At 35.0% G+C, this 18,424-nt stretch overlaps 1 long non-coding RNA gene across 1 annotated transcript; it reads right to left on the bottom strand.

The window, feature by feature from the left end:
• On the bottom strand, window positions 1–14,612 carry LOC138321722 (uncharacterized). Its single transcript, XR_011208354.1, has 5 exons — window positions 14,415–14,612; window positions 11,776–11,987; window positions 10,153–10,279; window positions 7,285–7,432; window positions 1–3,163 (listed from the first exon to the last, which is right to left on the bottom strand). It is a non-coding gene; the product is annotated as an uncharacterized lncRNA (long non-coding RNA).
• Window positions 14,613–18,424: the final 3,812 nt, after the last annotated feature.

Here is an 18,424-nt window from a genome sequence, read left to right as displayed (position 1 = left end):
TTGTCATTATAATATTTCTTTCATAATTATAAGAGGCAATGTAATGATTTTTGTATCTCAATTATGTTGCAAATTATGACAAAACAGTAATATTTACACAATCTGATTAAAACCATCAGTTCATGGCTTCAAAGCAATCTATTTCCATTATCTTGTTTCTAATGGTTCACCAAAGTCGATTTAAACAGTGCTTTTGATTGGCATTGGTTCATTAATGCTTTATTAAATCTGCCATTGTCCATTTGGCATCCAACCCTCATAATTATCTACTGAATGTTCTTGAATGCTTTAAAGTTTCTAGTGACACTAATAATTTATGACATCATAACTAGTGCTAAAAATTGGAAATTACAAAATATTGATTATCAGCTTATAGGTTTTTTTTTGGATTTACACAAATACAGAAATACAAAATATAGATAACTTAATACTACATGTGTAACTTAATAGAATTTCCCCTATTGGGCACAGCCTCTTCTAGTTTATCACTTTATCAATGATATTATTTCTATAAAATCTCATAATTATGAAATGGAAACATCATATCCACAACTATCAACAAAAAATCTAGCAAATATACATTTCAGTTTATACAATCTTGATATACATTCTTGATAGTACATTTTAGTTTATACAATCTTGATAGTACACACTTTAGTTTATACATTCTTGATATACATTCTTGATAGTACATTTTAGTTTATACAATCTTGATATACATTCTTGATAGTACATTTTAGTTTATACATTCTTGATAGTACATTTTAGTTTATACATTCTTGATATACATTCTTGATAGTACATTTTAGTTTATACAATCTTGATATACATTCTTGATAGTACATTTTAGTTTATACATTCTTGATATAATATTCTTGATAGTACATTTTAGTTTATACAATCTTGATATACATTCTTGATAGTACATTTTAGTTTATACATTCTTGATAGTACATTTTAGTTTATACATTCTTGATATACATTCTTGATAGTACATTTTAGTTTATACAATCTTGATATACATTCTTGATAGTACATTTTTAACATTCTTGATAGTACATTTTAGTTTATACATTCTTTATACACTGTATACACTCTTGATAGTATACAATGATGTCGCAACTGATTTCACCTTATTGTTGTAGCTGTAGTAGATTTATTTGTACATAAAATGTGTACATGTCAAAAACGTTCTGTTTGCAAATCTACTGAATCCTTATACTAATTAACATTCCTTTGTTCTGTGATTTATCATTATAGCATTTTAATTAAGCATGTACATTATGTATGTTGTACCCACACAAGAGCCAAAGTCACAAAAGTTAAACAAATGCAATACATAACCACCAAGGAGTTCATGAAATTGGGTTTTTGGACAGGAGCATGCACCTAGAGCGATTTCAGTAGTTCTGGACAAAAGTTGCATTACTATACGAGCAATGGCCAGGGTTCGGCATACAAGACGTTCGTCCACAATGTGTAATGGTGAACAATGAGCGAGTTTAAACACTTCACACACATTTCACCACCATGGACTTTTTTGGGCATATCACAGTAAAACTAACTTATCCAATTTCCATAATAACTGGTTTATTTCAGACATATATAAAATTTCTAATGTTCTCTTAGACTGATTTGTCCCTTTAATACTAAAACGTTGGAACCTTGTACATGAATACAGTATATCATTGTAACAATATTGATACTTTATACTTGTATGCATTATGTATTAATTATAACAATTACTATGCAGTGTTGTTTAGGTGATGATTAAATTATTTTTTTAGTTATAAACATTAATATGAATTTTCTGGAGATGGATTGACTTAATCATCATCTTATTATTGTCCTATATTTTCTAACACTGTAACAGGAGAGGGGAAAATGTAGCGGCCAGACCAGGATTCGAACCCGGGACCCTCCGAACACTAGTCGAGTGCTCTTACCGACTGAGCTACCTGGTCACCGATGATCGACCCAGTCCAATCCCGCTACACTCCTCCCTCCTTTCTCGAAGTCTTCGCCCTTGAAGACACACGAGACCCTTCCAAACACCACCACCGTGGGTTGTTTAGTTGGGCGCCAATTCTGTAACAGGAGAGGAGAAAATGTAGCGGCCAGACCAGGATTTGAACCCGGGACCCTCCGAACACTAGTCGAGTGCTCTTACCAACTGAGCTACCTGGTCACCGATGATCGACCCAGTCCAATCCCCCTACACTACTATAATTATATAACAGTTAAATGTAGCTTAACCTATATGTACTATTAAAAATCTTTCAAAGTGTATTCATAAATACAGCAAAACTGATTTACTCCCCTTAACAATCTTACTTTAAATACAGAATCCAAACCTCATTGGTGATGACCAATGGCTAGGAAGCCGATATGGACATTTTTTGGTCTGTATCCTATGGGTGGAGGGAAACCTTTCATTGAATACTGGATTCAGTACCAATAACCTTTTAAAACCTGGCAATTATCTTCTATATACATACAGTTTTAAGCAATCTACAAACTTCCACATTCAAATCTTGTATCTGATAACTATAATATATTTATACTGTTATATATTGTAAAAAACATTGCGTTTCTTAACTTATATATCTTGCTATGTACTAGTTTTAACTTAGGGAGAGAACTTATATAGACTATGCCTGTTGTTCAATCCCTTTTCAAATAATATTTGAAATAAAATTTGTTGAAATTGAATTGTAACAATATAGATTCATTTGACTGTGTAATTATTAATCACAGAAGGAAGGAATTTTAATTGGTTTCTGGATTCTGTAGATGTACAAATTTTATGTACAAATAACTCTACTACTAATATAACAATAGGATTTTGACACACAATTTTTAGGTACTTATTTTGTTGTCGAAAATGTGCTACAACAAACATAATAACATCATTGTATCAGTCTATTTTCCGCTCTTGTAATTTCCTGCATGGAACAGTCTGGTTATATGCAATAGTGACAGGCAAAAACATCACATGGGTTGGATCACTGGATGTCAGGCCAATAATGCCAGTTTTCAAATGCTTTTTTTTACTGGAGCTTCTACATATGTATATGTTTTCAGTATTTCCTGCAAACTCTTCCATCACACATGGTTCATTTCATTCTTCTGTCACACATGGTTCATTTCATGTCAAAGCATCCTGGAAAATAAATTAATTCATATAATAAGGTACTGATTATAACGAGAACCATTACAGATGCCCCCACCAACCCCCAGAAGGCATGTTGTTAAGCATTCCTTTAAACCCTACGCATCAATTTTCAACATGATCCTATATGGTGGCCGACATCTTCCCATGACTGCCTTACTGTAACTGCATGCGCAGTAATGAAAAGGCCGCCTTCTGAGTGGTCCAAAGGAACATTATTCAATAAATTGGGAATTTATGAATGAAATGGTTCAAGAGGTCACCACTAGATGTTATTGTAGGGAAAGTATACCAGATAGCAATAATACTAATGCTATGTGTTGCATCAAAAATTTGACCAATTGCGTCATTTGTCAATTAATAAAATAGAAATGTACCATCACCATATTTTTGTCAATGAACAGAAAGCTTTTTAAAAACAAACACATTTATGCTAGACGCTGGAATGAATCCCTCATTAAGCCCTTATCAAGGATTGATGGGATACTTTTCATAGCGCATTTTCTTTTAAATAGCATTGTTATTACTGTTTAACAGTAGCTGCTTATTCAAAGTATTAAACAATAAAATATTGGCTCTCTATTTAGGCACTATATTTTATGGCGGAAAGATATTATTATATTGTGGCAAGTTTCCCTGAATGAAGATGAGAAAATGATCACCACAGTATACATATAGAGTTAAAGTTATGGGATAAATAAGTTCCCCATCGCAGGACTGTTGTTTATCATGTTTATCTAAACTCTTGTTAGTTAATTTTCAAAGGACTACCGGTATATATGGTTTGAATTCACCAAGTTTTCAAAACTATTATTTAGTATTTAAATTGTTGGATTTGATATATTTAGTACATCCTGAATTTAGTTGTAATGAGTGTTCTAATTTTGCAGTTTCAGTTGCCATGATAACCACTCAACCTATGCATAAAATATGAAAATGTGGGAATTTTGACCATATTTTGCTTTTCAAATTTTCAAAATTTGTGTTTTTAGCATGGTTACCATGGCAACTGCAGCTGCAAAATAAGAAAACAATCATTATAGTTGAATCAGCAATGTACTAAATATTTTAAATACAACAAATTAATCACTAAATAATAGTTTTGAAAGTTTCATGGATTTGAGGGTCAGAAAGGCCCCAAACCATACATAGTCCTTCGTAAAAGACACTCCCTAAAGCTTGTGTCTTTTCAAAATTTGAAAATTAACTATCCCGAATTTGATAAATATGATAAACAACAGTCATGTGTTGGGGAACCTCTATACTGCAATTTTTTTTATTCTGAAAAGAAATAGAGCTCAAACATTTAAATGATGGTAAAAGTGTAAAGTAAAGAAATTATATACTAATAAATCTGATCCGTTTTTGAGAGATGAAAATTACAATTTGTTGGAGGTAAAGAATCTATGATTCACCTATTGTACATATTAGTATGTTTGTTTGTTATTTTTTGTATCTTTAACAGCTTCCAGGTAGTTAAGGATTATTCTCAGTATCTTTCGGGCTTATAAAGTCATAGACAAACAAGAGGCCCAGAAGGTCTTTATCGTTCACCCGGTTTGTAATGCCAAGTACGGTAATGTTCTGAATACAGGATCATTGTTTCTTTTCTGAAGGAATTCAAAGATTTACCTATAATTTCCCTGCTGGGCCCCACTCTTTCTCTTCGAGAGGGTCAGAGCCAAAATTATATTCTGTTCCTCTTCCTCAGAAGATGTTTCTGGCTAAATTTGGTTATAATCCAATGAATTCATGTTCTATGAAATCCTATACAGTAGCGATTTAAAGGATTTATCTCTATTTCCCCTATTGGGCCTTGCCCTTCCTTCTCCCTAAGGGTCAGATAAAAATTGATGCAAACTCTGTTCCCCTTCCCTAAAGGATATATTTATATTCCAAGCCAAATTTGGTTACATTCCATGCAGAACACTATGACTAGATATAGAGGCGGTTTACTAGTAAAGGATTTACCTCTATTTCCCATATTGGGCCCACCCCTCCTGCCCCGGGAATAGGGGGGTTTGGGTCAGAATCAATGATAAAAAATTTGGTTACAATTAATGAAGAACTTTATCACTAATGGTGATTTAAAAGAAATGTTGACAGACAGACAGCGGACGACTGACTGATGACGCGCCATGACATTAACTCACTGGCCATTGAGCATTCATCATACAGGCGAGGTGTCTATGAAAAAAAAGTCCATTTGATTGTTGTCTATGATTTCATAAACTTCATCTTGAGAATAATCCTTACAATATAAATTGAAAAAAGTAAGTGTACTAACGAGGCATTGATTTACATACTTTTATCTAGTTTTACAATAAAACAAATTGATTTGTAGCATATCTTAGTCAATAGTTTGGTTCGGCCAATGACTGCTGCTTTAAAATTTTCCACGTTCTAATTAATGTATGACGTCATAATACTCAACGTACAATTCTTTTGGTCTAAGGAAAAATAACCTTACACCTCCAATCAATAGAAAGGAGTGTAACATATGAAATTAAATTACTCATAAATACACATGTAATTATATAACCTGTTGGAATTTATGAGGCACCAGAAGAAAATGTATTTGATAATTCGAGCCACTTTCTTTGTGTCAATCCTCCTGTGCATATTGTTGAGTTGTCATTTTAGTGATACCTTTTTGTCATTCATTTGATAAATAATAAGGATTAAATAATAAGGATTGATAAATTTCTATGTTACTAACGTTTTTTCTGTCACTGACAAAACACATAGTTTGGTCAAATTTCTGTTCAAGTAACACCTTTTTGTCAGATGGTTGTCTGCCATCACATAATGGTACCATCTTCTGATTTACATACATGTACAAATTTTCTGGAAGTTGAAAAATCAGATGATTCTGAAATCTATCACCTAAACAGACCATAGTAACCATTGCATTAAGATACAAAACTAATTCCATCATCAGCGGTAACAGACAGTTCCTGTCAGCCATCTTGCTTTAATGTGAAAAATACTTTCCTGAAACAAGAACTAAACCTATATGGTAAAATACTATCCCTATTACCTTATACATTGCAGGCTACACAAACATTACCTTCTCATGATAATTAATCAAAAGTCACAGTTTTTGGCAATCTTGTAGACTGATCAGTCCAAAAACGCAATATGCACAACTAGAGTCATATGGGAACCTACACATGAAATTTAAAACATATCCTTTTCGTACTTTCTGACAAATAGCAGTAACCAACTTCAACTATTAAAATAAAACATCTATTTTCAAACTAAATAGAAAATTTCACACTTCAGTAAAATCCCAGAACCAATACCATTGGCATTGTGTCGGCCGCCATAACACATCAGGCACTTAATACTATAAAAGATATATCAATCATGTTGTTTCCTGATCATTTACATGCAAAAATGCAATACAGGGATTTTGAGATCCCAAAACAACATGGGTAAAGTACAATTTACCTTCGATTAATCCCAACATCTGGTGATTATTACGTCATCATTCGACACGAGTTTCATGATGTCATTATCACCGGAAGGTGGGACTAATCTCTGGTAAATTGTAGTACTTTATCCATCTCATTTTGGAATCTTGAAAACCCTGTATTGGTAGAAATCTAAGGACCGAGAGAATCAATATATAAAATTTCAGAGAAACTTTCAGTAATTTTTCCAGAAATATTAACAACAAACTTCAATTGTCAAAATCCATGATAGCTACTGTTGGACATCTTGTAGCCCAATCAGTCCCAAAACACAATTAATATGCACATCTAGGATCATACACATGAAATTTAAAACTTTAGTACTTTCTGACAAATAGCGGAAACCGACTTAAAATATTTGAATCCAAAATGACTCCTTATCGGCCATCTTGTTGACCTATCGGTGCCAAAATGCAAAAGGAAGCCTATATAGCTACATATTATTTTGAGGCAGATCCTTTCAATACTTTCTGAGAAGTAGCAAATAACAATGTTCACCTATCTAATTCAAGTTGGCTGCCTGTCGGCCCTCTTGTTGACTGACTGGTTCCAAAATGCAATATGCAGTATTAGGGTGATATGGAAAGTTACTTTCATATCCCAAATGTGAGAATAATAATTAAAACACCTTTTTACCTGATCATATAATTTCTTAAAGAGCCATCAAACGTCTGGATTGTCATTTCTTGTGATCCAAGCAAAAAGTTTAGAAATATCAGCAGTGTTGACCTGTGATATTATTTGGATAACTGGGAGACTTTCTCATTGTCTTCAAAGAGGTTGACTGAAAAAACAAGGAAAAATACACATTATGCAATAAGATTTTTGAATATCATTGTCAAACTCAAATTATTCATACACCTTTTCATATTAGTCACAAAACAAAAAGAGAAACCATGGGCCTTAACATACACATGAGTTTTGATACAGAAAGTCACAAAGATATGCTAAGACTATTCGGCTCCATATGCATGCACCGATCAGCCTCATTTGATGTCATTGAGGACTAATGTGAGCACATTTAAGTTTTGTAAAATGATTAAGAGAAAAATAAAAACTTTTATTATCTATAGTACCAGTATAGCTGGTTGCATTGATTTGACTTCTCATGCTATGAAAAGTACTAAATTAATTCCATTACATCTGTGCGTTGACTCAGTTGAGGTGATTCTTGCAATAGAAGTCATTTTGACACTTTTTGGTCGCCCATCAATCCCCTGGGATTATTTTGGTCCAGTTTGACTATATGTTAAAATGCTATTTCATTTTACCAAATTTGACCTATTTCAGATGGAAATTGAACAAATAATGCTTAAAGATATGCTTTCCCTGTACAAATTATAATAAATATTATCTCCTCAGAGAAAAATAAATATGAGAGATTCCAGGACCTAAAAATCCACAATTATTGTAAAGGACCTCATAGACCAATCAATCTTTAACAGCATTGAATTTCATCACATCTGTGAGTAGATAAGAAGAGTTTTGAAAGTTTAGTCAATTTTCCCCTTTTGCCCATCTCACAGCCCCATGGCAGTTGGGTACCATATACTGTTACAGTAATTCAAAATGTTGATTGGCTTTTACTTTATAGACAGTTTTAGTGAATTTGCTTCAGTACTTTTGGAGAAGAAGTCGAAAATGTAAATTGTTTGCAGACACACAACCGACAATAGATGACCACGAATAAAAGTGATTGTCAACCTGAGGCCTGCCAATTGCAAGGGTTCCAATATTTTTGTCCACTTGACAGATCCATATTTGATTCTTTTTCTCCCATACTAAGTAGATAAAATATGAAATTTCCGTGGCTTTCCAGCTTTTTCATCACGCCATTTTAACAGGAACGTTGTTAGGCATCAAATTGATGACATCATTGACAATGCACGCAGCATGTATTGAGGACATCACATAATTGTCTAGTTACATGTATCTTTTCCCTATCAACCATGAGATATCCTTGTGATGTATGCATGGGAGAAATGTTTATTCATTATAGATGCAAAATCTCTTGACATTCATACTCCTATAATAGCCAACTGAATACAGTCCGATGCTTACATTAATTAACTCATTCAATCCTGAAAGTTCATGAACTGTTTCAGATTTTGAATTCAAAGCATTCAAATGTGTCTTCAGTGGCGAATGAGTTAAAAGTCACTTAAGCATTGCACGTCTTTCAGTTGGCATTCATAGCCAATATGAATACAAACTGGCGAGAGGCAAATTCCATGAAGCGCACTATCGCTTCATGTTGAATTTGCCTCTGTCCAGTTGGCATTCATATTATAGCTATGAATGCCAACTGAAAGACGTTCAATGCTTATATTTACATTTGGTTACAATTTTATGATGAAATGCCAAGGAATTCTTTAATGAAATAATCATTGGTTATCATCATGGATGGAACAGCCATTTGAACAACCTTCTTTCGTGATCGCTGGTACGGCAATTATGACGTCACAATGATAATGACGTCATGATAAGCGCTTGAAGTTCATTGTCTATATGACTGCCAACTGCGTTTGGTAAGGTTACATAGTGGGACTGCAGTGAAAATGTAAATATATGGCAATGAACTTCACTTAACTGACTAAACACTGTACTGTATATTTGTAAATGCTGTATGCAGTGATATGGACATATTTTAACTTTAATTTGCATTAAGAAGATCCTCCCCTTAGAGTCAGTAGCTTGACCAGTAACTAGCTTAGGCCTATAGAGCATAGTGTGCCTCAGCAGGAATCAAACCTGTGACCTCCGGCACGCGTACTGGTTGTTTCTCTACTGACTGAGCGAAAGGGAATTTCCTCGTAGTGCAAAGCTAAAAAGCAACTCTAACATGTATCTCTACATGCCTATTTACATTTAAAACGTGTTATACTACTTAACAATTTCCCCTTTGAAATGTGTTCACCCTAAAACACACACCAATCCAGGTTATCTCTTTCTTCTTACATCCAATTTGAGTGTTCTACAGCACCACAATGCCAGTTGGGATCAAACCCTGAGCTTAATGGTGGTCTGCTACACTACTAGAACGAAATAGTACCCGGCCTAATTAATATACCTTTTGGTCAGGTACAAAATGGTGCCTATGTGCCCTAGTGGAGCACTGTCTGACAATCACTTGGGCAATTTTCTATACATTTTGTACAGATTTCCAATTATTTTTTGTGTATATATATATATATATATATATATATGCACATGTATTAGTTATGTACAAAACAAGCATATTGATCATGATTTAATGATATCTACATAACTGATTACAAGATGTCATGTTCACAATTTGTAGACTTGCTGTATGATTTTCCTTTATAACATGTGAACCAAATGATGTCTGGCTGTGAACTTGATATATGTACACTATAACTAAATCTACTACTAGCCTTGGGTACTTAAGAAAGAACCTGTATTGGTATGTGTACAGAGATGAACAATTAAATAACATGTGCGCATCAGTCATGTTTAATAAATTAATATAATAAATTAACATACCCTGCCTTCACTTTAATTTGTTCATGTGAAGACGATCGGCCAGAAACTATATATCCATCCATCGTCCAGAACTTCATGTGTATACATTGTTGTCTAAAAATATATTATTGCAGACAGTGGGTAAGTCCTGTAAGTAAAGAATTAAAAACAAGTGTTCATGTTCAATCCATACATAAAGGAGAATTCGAAGAAATAGAACTGCTTCCAACACATAGATTTTAAGTTTGATTAAATAAAAAAAATGAACAATTTAGTAAGGCTAATTCTGTTATAATAATTACAAGGTTCTACAAAGCAAAATTCAGTAAATCACGGATATAAGGAACTTCTAAGGACCAATTATAAATATTTTTGTTGTAATTATGCATAGTTCGTTATTCTATTACAGGTAACAATGAATTTGCTATTTTATGAGTGTGTTCATTACATGTCTTACTGTGTGACTAAACCACATGTTGTACATTTTTTTTTTATTAACCTTATTCTAATTAATACTGTGGATATTCCGAATTGTATATCTATAGGTTTATTAATTAACTACTTTCATATTGGCAACAATACAAATATGCACAACTAGGCCCTAGGGGAACCTGCATGTGAAATTTGAGACAGATCCCTTCAGTACTTTCTAAGTAATAGCGGTAACAAACTTCAATTATCAAAATTCAAGATGACGGCCTATCAGCCATCTTGTTCATCGATCAGTCCCAAAATGCAATATGCACAACTAGGGCCGTAGGGAAACCTGCACATGAAATTTTAGACAGATCCCTTCCGTGCTTTCTGAGAAATAGTGGTAACAAACTTCAACTACCGAAATTCAAGATGGCGGTCTGTCGGACATCTTGTTCACATATCGGTCCCAAAAATGCAATATTCACAACTAGGGCCCTTGGAGAACCAACATATGAAGTTTGAGAAAGATTCCTTAAGTACTTCCGGAGAAATAGCTGTAACAAACTTTAACTACTAAAATCCAAGATGGAAGCTGGTCGGCCATCCTGTTAACCAATTGGTCCCAAAATGCAAAATGCACAACTAGGGCCCTAGGGGAACCTACATAGTAAATTTGAGATAGATCCCTTCAGGATTTTCTGAGAAATAGCAGTAACAAACTTTCACAATCAAAATCCAAGATGGCTGCCTGGCAGCCATTTTGTTGACCAATCAGTCCCCAAAAATACAATATGCACAACGAGGGCCCTAAGAGAACATATATATGAAATTTGAGACAGATCCCTTCAGTATTTTATGAGAAATAGCAGTAACAAGAATTGTTAACGGACGGACTGACCACGGACGAAAGGCAATTTGAATAGCCCACCATCTGATGATGGTGGGCTAAAAATGTAACAAAGGGGACACTAGGTTTATAAGAAAACCAAAATTTAAGTTGTGGACGAAATAAATCTCACAAAAAGTCATCCATAAATTTATTCTTTCTGTACTCATGGCACATGAATCTGTCACTGTAAACTTGCAAATGCTTTTCATTCTTTGAGATGCATTGGTGAATATGACAAATATCCTGATACAGATGCAGTGATCTTTTAGCATTTATTCTTTCAGCATGTGTTTATTTATATACTGTATGTGTTTACATGTATATATCCAGAGGCTTACACAATTAATAGTTGGGTGGCCACCGCTCTACTTGGCGCAGCGGAATTGCCGGAAAAAGTACTGAGCATCCTGTGCCAGCGTTACTTTGTCGGTACACTGTAATAATGCTCCAGCGTACTCCACACTGTGCCAGCTTCTTCCTCGCTCCTTCACGCTTAGTTTCCCTGACAGCGGCAATTCCGTCACCACAAGTGAAATGTGGACCTTTGACACTGAAAATATAAATATGAGACAGTTACCTTTCTAATATAAGCTTTCGCTCTTGCTCTTTGATCAATTCCCTTGGCTTTAACTGGAAATAAGAGAAAACTGGCAACTACAGGCCTAAGCCTTTATGTAATAAACATTACCCTAAATAATCCAGTCTTATGGATGATACAGACTTAATGTGAAATGTATAAGATACGGTAACATGATTTGATACGCATGATTACATGATAAGAATTATAGGTGTAATCTAATCGATCATATTAAAGCCTTGAAATGACTGAGATATATGCACATGTAAACTATGCACACATAATATATGTTACAATATGATATATATCATTGCTAAATATAGATAATATATGTTTCAATTGTTTGTTTGTTTGTTTGAGTTTAACGGCCCATGGGATCGACAACTAAGGTCATTTAGGGCCAAACTACAAGTCATGCATTAGTATCAAAGATCCAGACTGAATATCAACAATGATTAGGTACGCTACAGGCCTTTACTGGTCAGCGACCATTTCTCGACATGTACCAATTCTCTCCATCGCATCTGTATCCGTACGATTAGCCTGTCATGCAAATTCACTTTGATAAATTAATACGAGTGTAACAAAATATTGGACTATATCGATATATTGCGATTGTCTATTTGATCAATCGATGGAAAATTCAACAAGTCGATAACAAAAGCTGACAGTGTGCTAATAAGCTATCGATAGTTTTAATAGTCAGATATTATTCTGTAGCTAAATAAACTCAAAGGTTTGGTAGTCTTACAGTAACAGACTACAGTGTAACAGTCACGATAAAATGCATACAATCAAACAGCAAACATGGTTACGGATACTGCTCTCAATCATGATCTATCGCAATAGTGCTTTCCCCGATAGCAATAGCATTATATTGCAATGGTTAAAATTGTAGACGATAGTAGTCACTCCTATAAATTAACAGGTTCCATCTGGGTAGCAGTTTTGCATTTGAGTAACATGCTGATGTAACCCTGTGAATATATTGATCCGTTGAGCGTCAGACTAGTAACCCTGAGGTCCCGAGTTCAAATCCTGGCAGAGGCAGTGATTAAATTTATTGTATAATCATTTGCTAGATGTTACACTGATGCAGTTACCCATTTGACTAATCAAGAAGTTAACCAAATACAGGATTCTGAGAAAGAAAAATGCATGAATTTGTTTAAAATTTATTAGTGCATGTAAGTGTAACAGGAGGGGAAAAAAATGTAGCAGCCACACCGGGATTCGAACCCGGGACCCTTCAAACACTAGCTGAGTGCTAACTGGTCACCGATGATTGATCCATGCAGTCCAATCCTACTACACTCCTCCCTCCTTTTTCGAATACGAGACCCTCCAAACACCACCACATGGGTTATTTAGTTGGGTGCCAATTCTGTAACAGCAGAGGAGAAATGTAGCAGGCAGACCGGGATTCGAACCCGGGACCCTCCAATAACCATCACGCGGGTTATTTAGTTGGGTGCCAATTCTTTAACAGCAGAGGAGAAAATGTAGCGGGCAGACTGGGATTCAAACCCAGTACCCTCCAAACACTAGTGGTTACTCTACCGACTGAGCTACCTGGTCACTGATGACCAACCAGGTCAAATCCCGCTACTTAAGCGCACAAACATAGTCTTAAATCAGTCGTAAGGCATTCTAAAATTATGACACCATTAAAATTTATGAAAATATTTTTTTTAAAACAACATTATAGCATTCTTCACAGCAAAAATCATTTTCAGTTATGCATAGCCAACCGCCATATTGGCCGTTAGCTGGCCGTGGCCTATGGTTACATACAGAGATGGGGAAAGAGTGTATTGTAACGGGTTGTACTAATGTGTTTTCATTTCTGGGTAACTGTTTCTAAAATGCAGGATATTCCATATGCATATGCAGGGTTGTGCCCAACCTGAGAAAAGTAATATCTTCTAATAGAAGACACTCTTCTTTGGTTTTCACGACGCCGTCAACATGATAATGACGATTAAGTCGAGGTTGATCTTAAGGGGTGCAAGAGTGTGAATGAAATTAATTATTAATAAAAAGATCTGTGCAAAACAAAACCAAGGATTTATACGTCCTTGGCAAAACGAATGCATGAGAACTTCAAGGGTTACTTGAGGAATGACGTGCCTTGAAGTCCTCGAGTGTGTGCAGTGTACCATGCTATTTCCATAAAAATATCTGAAAATTCGTGTGCACGTATTGACAAGAAGGCCTACACATGCGATGACGAGAATGGAAATACCTAGCGAGAACTGGGGAGCCAGGCACCTTTGACTGTGTGTTTGCCGGATGCTCTTTACATTATCCGGATCGATCCGTCGTCCTTATTTCAGTCGCTATTTATAATTTTAGCAAATATTACAGATAAAATACGTTTAATTCTCTGTTAAAGCTTACCTTCCACAATCCATTTGTTTTGTTTTCAGCATGCCGCCTCATCCGTCAGCATCACGCGCATGTTTGTATGTTACGGGATCGCGGGAAATCTACCTTCACCAAGCTATAAATATAAAGCCTCGCCTGATTGGCTAAACGGACTATTACGTTATTTATCCATATGCGGAGCTTGCACCAGAATTCCAACCCGTCTACTGCGGTTGTGTAGCATTGCGGCTATGCGGTTATGGTAACCATCTTAAACATACACTTGTTCAAAAAATAAACACAACAAAAAACTGGAAACAAACCTACAATTTCTCTAAGGATCATATGTGTGACCATAAATTTACTGTGGTTCTAGATGATAACAGGCTTAGTAAAATAACAGCCAAAACCTGCTCTTCGATTTTGAAAAAAAAACCCGTCGTGAATGTATATGTATTAGTAGTGATGTCTACCTCGTCTGCTACATTATTCTATTTGATACCTGTAAAGTGAAACTTACATGTACATACCGTGCCTGTTCTACTTTATGGCTCTGAACTTAAAAAAATAACATTATTTTTAAATGTGTATCTATTACAGGGCCAATTCAGTGAGGCTAATTCTGTTACATAACCACGCAGCAATATATGATATAAATGTATTGTTCTACATTCCTTATAAAACAAGAAATATTGACAAATTTCACGACATTGTTAAGTATTTTATATAACATTTTGTGACCCTTGGGTAAATAAGAACGAAACGTGCCTTACCACTACACCATACGAATACCCAGGTAATACGTCTAGTATAAAATACGAAATCTGTCTAAAATTTAACTAGAATCACTAGTAAATGGAAGATTCCCCCATTATAATCATGACACTAATACACTCTTATCAATAGACGCCCGTCTCTATTTCGTAATTGCTTCGATGACTATCCCTCTCTTATTCTTTTCATTTACATCAAATTCTTCATCATTTTCACCTTTTTTTTACATTTGTAAAACCTTTGTGAGGTAATATACGTCGACCTTATTGTACAGAAAAAAATCAACCACCGTCTTGTTAAATTGATTCCTATTTGTGAGTCATATATGGTTAAATATATTAGCTGATCTGTAAGTCAAATATTGTTTTCTTTTGTCTGACACTTTTATATTGAGAACAATGGTAACAAGTTTACGTACTTTAACACACAAAACAACAATAATAGATGGAGGACAATGGAAAAAAGTACTTTAACACATTACGTAAGCATTACTGGAGTTACACATGTCCAAATAGTCGTTAAACACTTCACTGAAGGCCGATGTTCTGATGTTTGAGATTAGTTCACCAACATGTTTTGTAAAAGAAAGTGAACCTTCACCTTAGATGTTGTTTTAACAAACAAACCCACATTATGTCTTAAGGCGATAAATTTTGGCTGTGGGTCAAGCGATTGGCTCAATCTGTGCCATTTTATATAGCATATGTATTTGATGAAACAGATGGACACATGAACATATGCTTAAAGATGTTATTGCCGAAAACCTTCCTATAAAGGAAAAGGTACCTACAATTAACAAGCCCCCCCCTTTTTTAACAGTAAGTTACACAAGGCATTGTATATAAAAACGCAATAACAATAATATTTAACAATAATCACAAATATAGCACTCCTGCAAACTGGCAAAAGTGTCGTCAATAAAGAAAACTTGTTGTCAAAATAAAACGTCTGTCTATGCGTTTTTACCTCTTCGAACGCTGAAGTGGTGGGTCAAAGTCCAAGGACTTCAGGCCCACAGTCTAGCCTTTTCTGTCCAACAAAGGGTGTACAGAAGACACCACAGTCTTTGGTTTCACCCCTATAGAGCCAGCAGGGCTCGACAAAGTCATTAAACAACTAAATATAAAAACAATCAACTGGCGTAGATGGTATGCCTGCCAAAAGTTTACAACTTGGCTCTGACTCTCTATTATTGCCCCTTGCAAATTTGGCTAATTTCTGCGAAAAAAAAATATATTAGATAGACTAAAGCAGGCTCAAGTTACATCTATTTTAAAGAAAAAAAATCCAATGAATAAGGAAAATTATAGACCAGTGAATGTTTTACCTGCTCTATCTGAAATTTGCTCATATTTCGATTAAGTTTTTTACCCTTCCCTCGCTGCTTTAGGAAGGGCTTTGGGTTCCATACTACTCTGTTACGACTCCTGAAGGATTGGCGTCAGGCCTTAGATGACAACAAATATGTTGGTGCCATCTTGATGGATCTATCTAAGGCCTTTGATTGCCTCCCCCATGGACTGTTGGTGGAAAAGCTGCGGGCATAAGGACTTAATAATTCATCGTTAGACCTTGTCCGCAGTTACTTCAGAAACAGGCGACAGTGGGCTAGTCTTGGGCCCAATACCAGTGATGCGGAGCAGCTGTCTAAGGGAGTACCACAAGGGTCGATTATTGACCCACTATTGTTTAACATTTCCATGAATGATATGTTTTACCATATAGAAGATGACAACATTCTTTCTTTTACCAGTAATAACAATATCGCTCTTTCAAATACACTGGGAAATGAGAGCCAGAATCTGATCAATTAGTTTGGTAAAAAATGGGATGCAGGCAAACCCGGAAAAGAAAAAAAAATAAAAAAATAAAAACCTCATCCCTTCTTTTAACATTGGCAACCACGAAAGTGAATGTGAAAATTTTGTCAAATTATTAGGTGTTGTCACACAACTCTGACTTAAATTTCGATCAAGGACCACAAGGTATGGCAAGAAATCGTTCCGTTTTGAGGCAGTCCAGGTGTGGACTCCCGAAAGATGTCTTCAGGAGACTGTTGAAGGCCTGGAAAGGCTGAATATGCAGCTGCAACATTTGTACCAACTAAGATCATTGGACTTACTTGTTGCTTTCTGTGTTTTTTTCCTGCTGCTTTTAATGCCAGTCTTATTTAGGTTTTGTTTAATTTTTAGATGCTTATATTTATTGCTTGTGTCACAAATGTCAGTCTTATTAGGTAGAGTTAAAACCAACCGACCAATGAGATTAGGCTTTACCTTACTTTAAAGATAGTGGCAAAATGGCCGTCAACCTGCCCCGGATAACTATTAGCACTGAAATACGACATAAGGGGATGAGAACGAAGCGTCAAACAAGTAAATACGATTGTTTTCACCTGATGCTTGTTTATGTCAAAGCCTGTTATTGTAGGCTGCCGTGTTTTCGCCGTGGCTAATATACATTTTGGTTTGCAAAAATGTTCTTGATCGTGTCCGACTAAGGGAATTTCTTCAATTTTTCAAGTTTCGAGTCTGTTTGTGAAAAAAGTACACTAGTTCAGTATGACTTCTTATTATCATATTGAAGTTTAACATCTTAACTTTTAATTTAGACCGAAGCTGTTGAGATATCTGGTTTGGATATTTTTACAGCACTTTGAACTAAATTACCCAATTTTGCATCACGGAGGAGTTCCTTATCTTTCTCTATATATTAGTCTATAGTGGGTTTTTGACTTAACAGCGTGCGAAACACCTATGGTTGAACCATACGAGACAGCTTTGGCGTTCCATAGTAATACTTATACAAAGTATACATATGGTAAAACTTACATTCATAACGGAAAGAAACAAAACGAATATTTTATATCATATGTGATAAATTGTTATTGATATAAATACGTATTAAAGAATTTGTCAATTAGAATTCAATGTTACAGTATTTTAAAAACTCTTGTTTAGCTCTTTCATAGCTAAACCTCTCTCCTTTGTATGGATTTTACTTCCGGCTTCATTTAATATATGGAAAGGCGACCTGAACTATTTCAAATCATCTATAAATAACTTCACATACAGTCAATAGTGGTGTTGTCAGGTATTATTACCTGTGTTATCCAATGAAATATTTCAATCTAGAGTTCAGTAAATAATGTAGCCACCAACTGCAATATGATATGACTGCAGGAGTAATGACATTATAACACTGTCGAACCAACTTCCATTTTGTGTCGGTTTACTTTGATCGAAACATGTGCAATATTTGAAAAAAAA

The sequence above is a fragment of the Argopecten irradians genome, chromosome 4 (assembly GCF_041381155.1).
Source record: "Argopecten irradians isolate NY chromosome 4, Ai_NY, whole genome shotgun sequence".
Lineage (NCBI taxonomy): Eukaryota > Metazoa > Mollusca > Bivalvia > Pectinida > Pectinidae > Argopecten > Argopecten irradians.
This window is presented reverse-complemented; position numbering and strand designations above follow the sequence as displayed.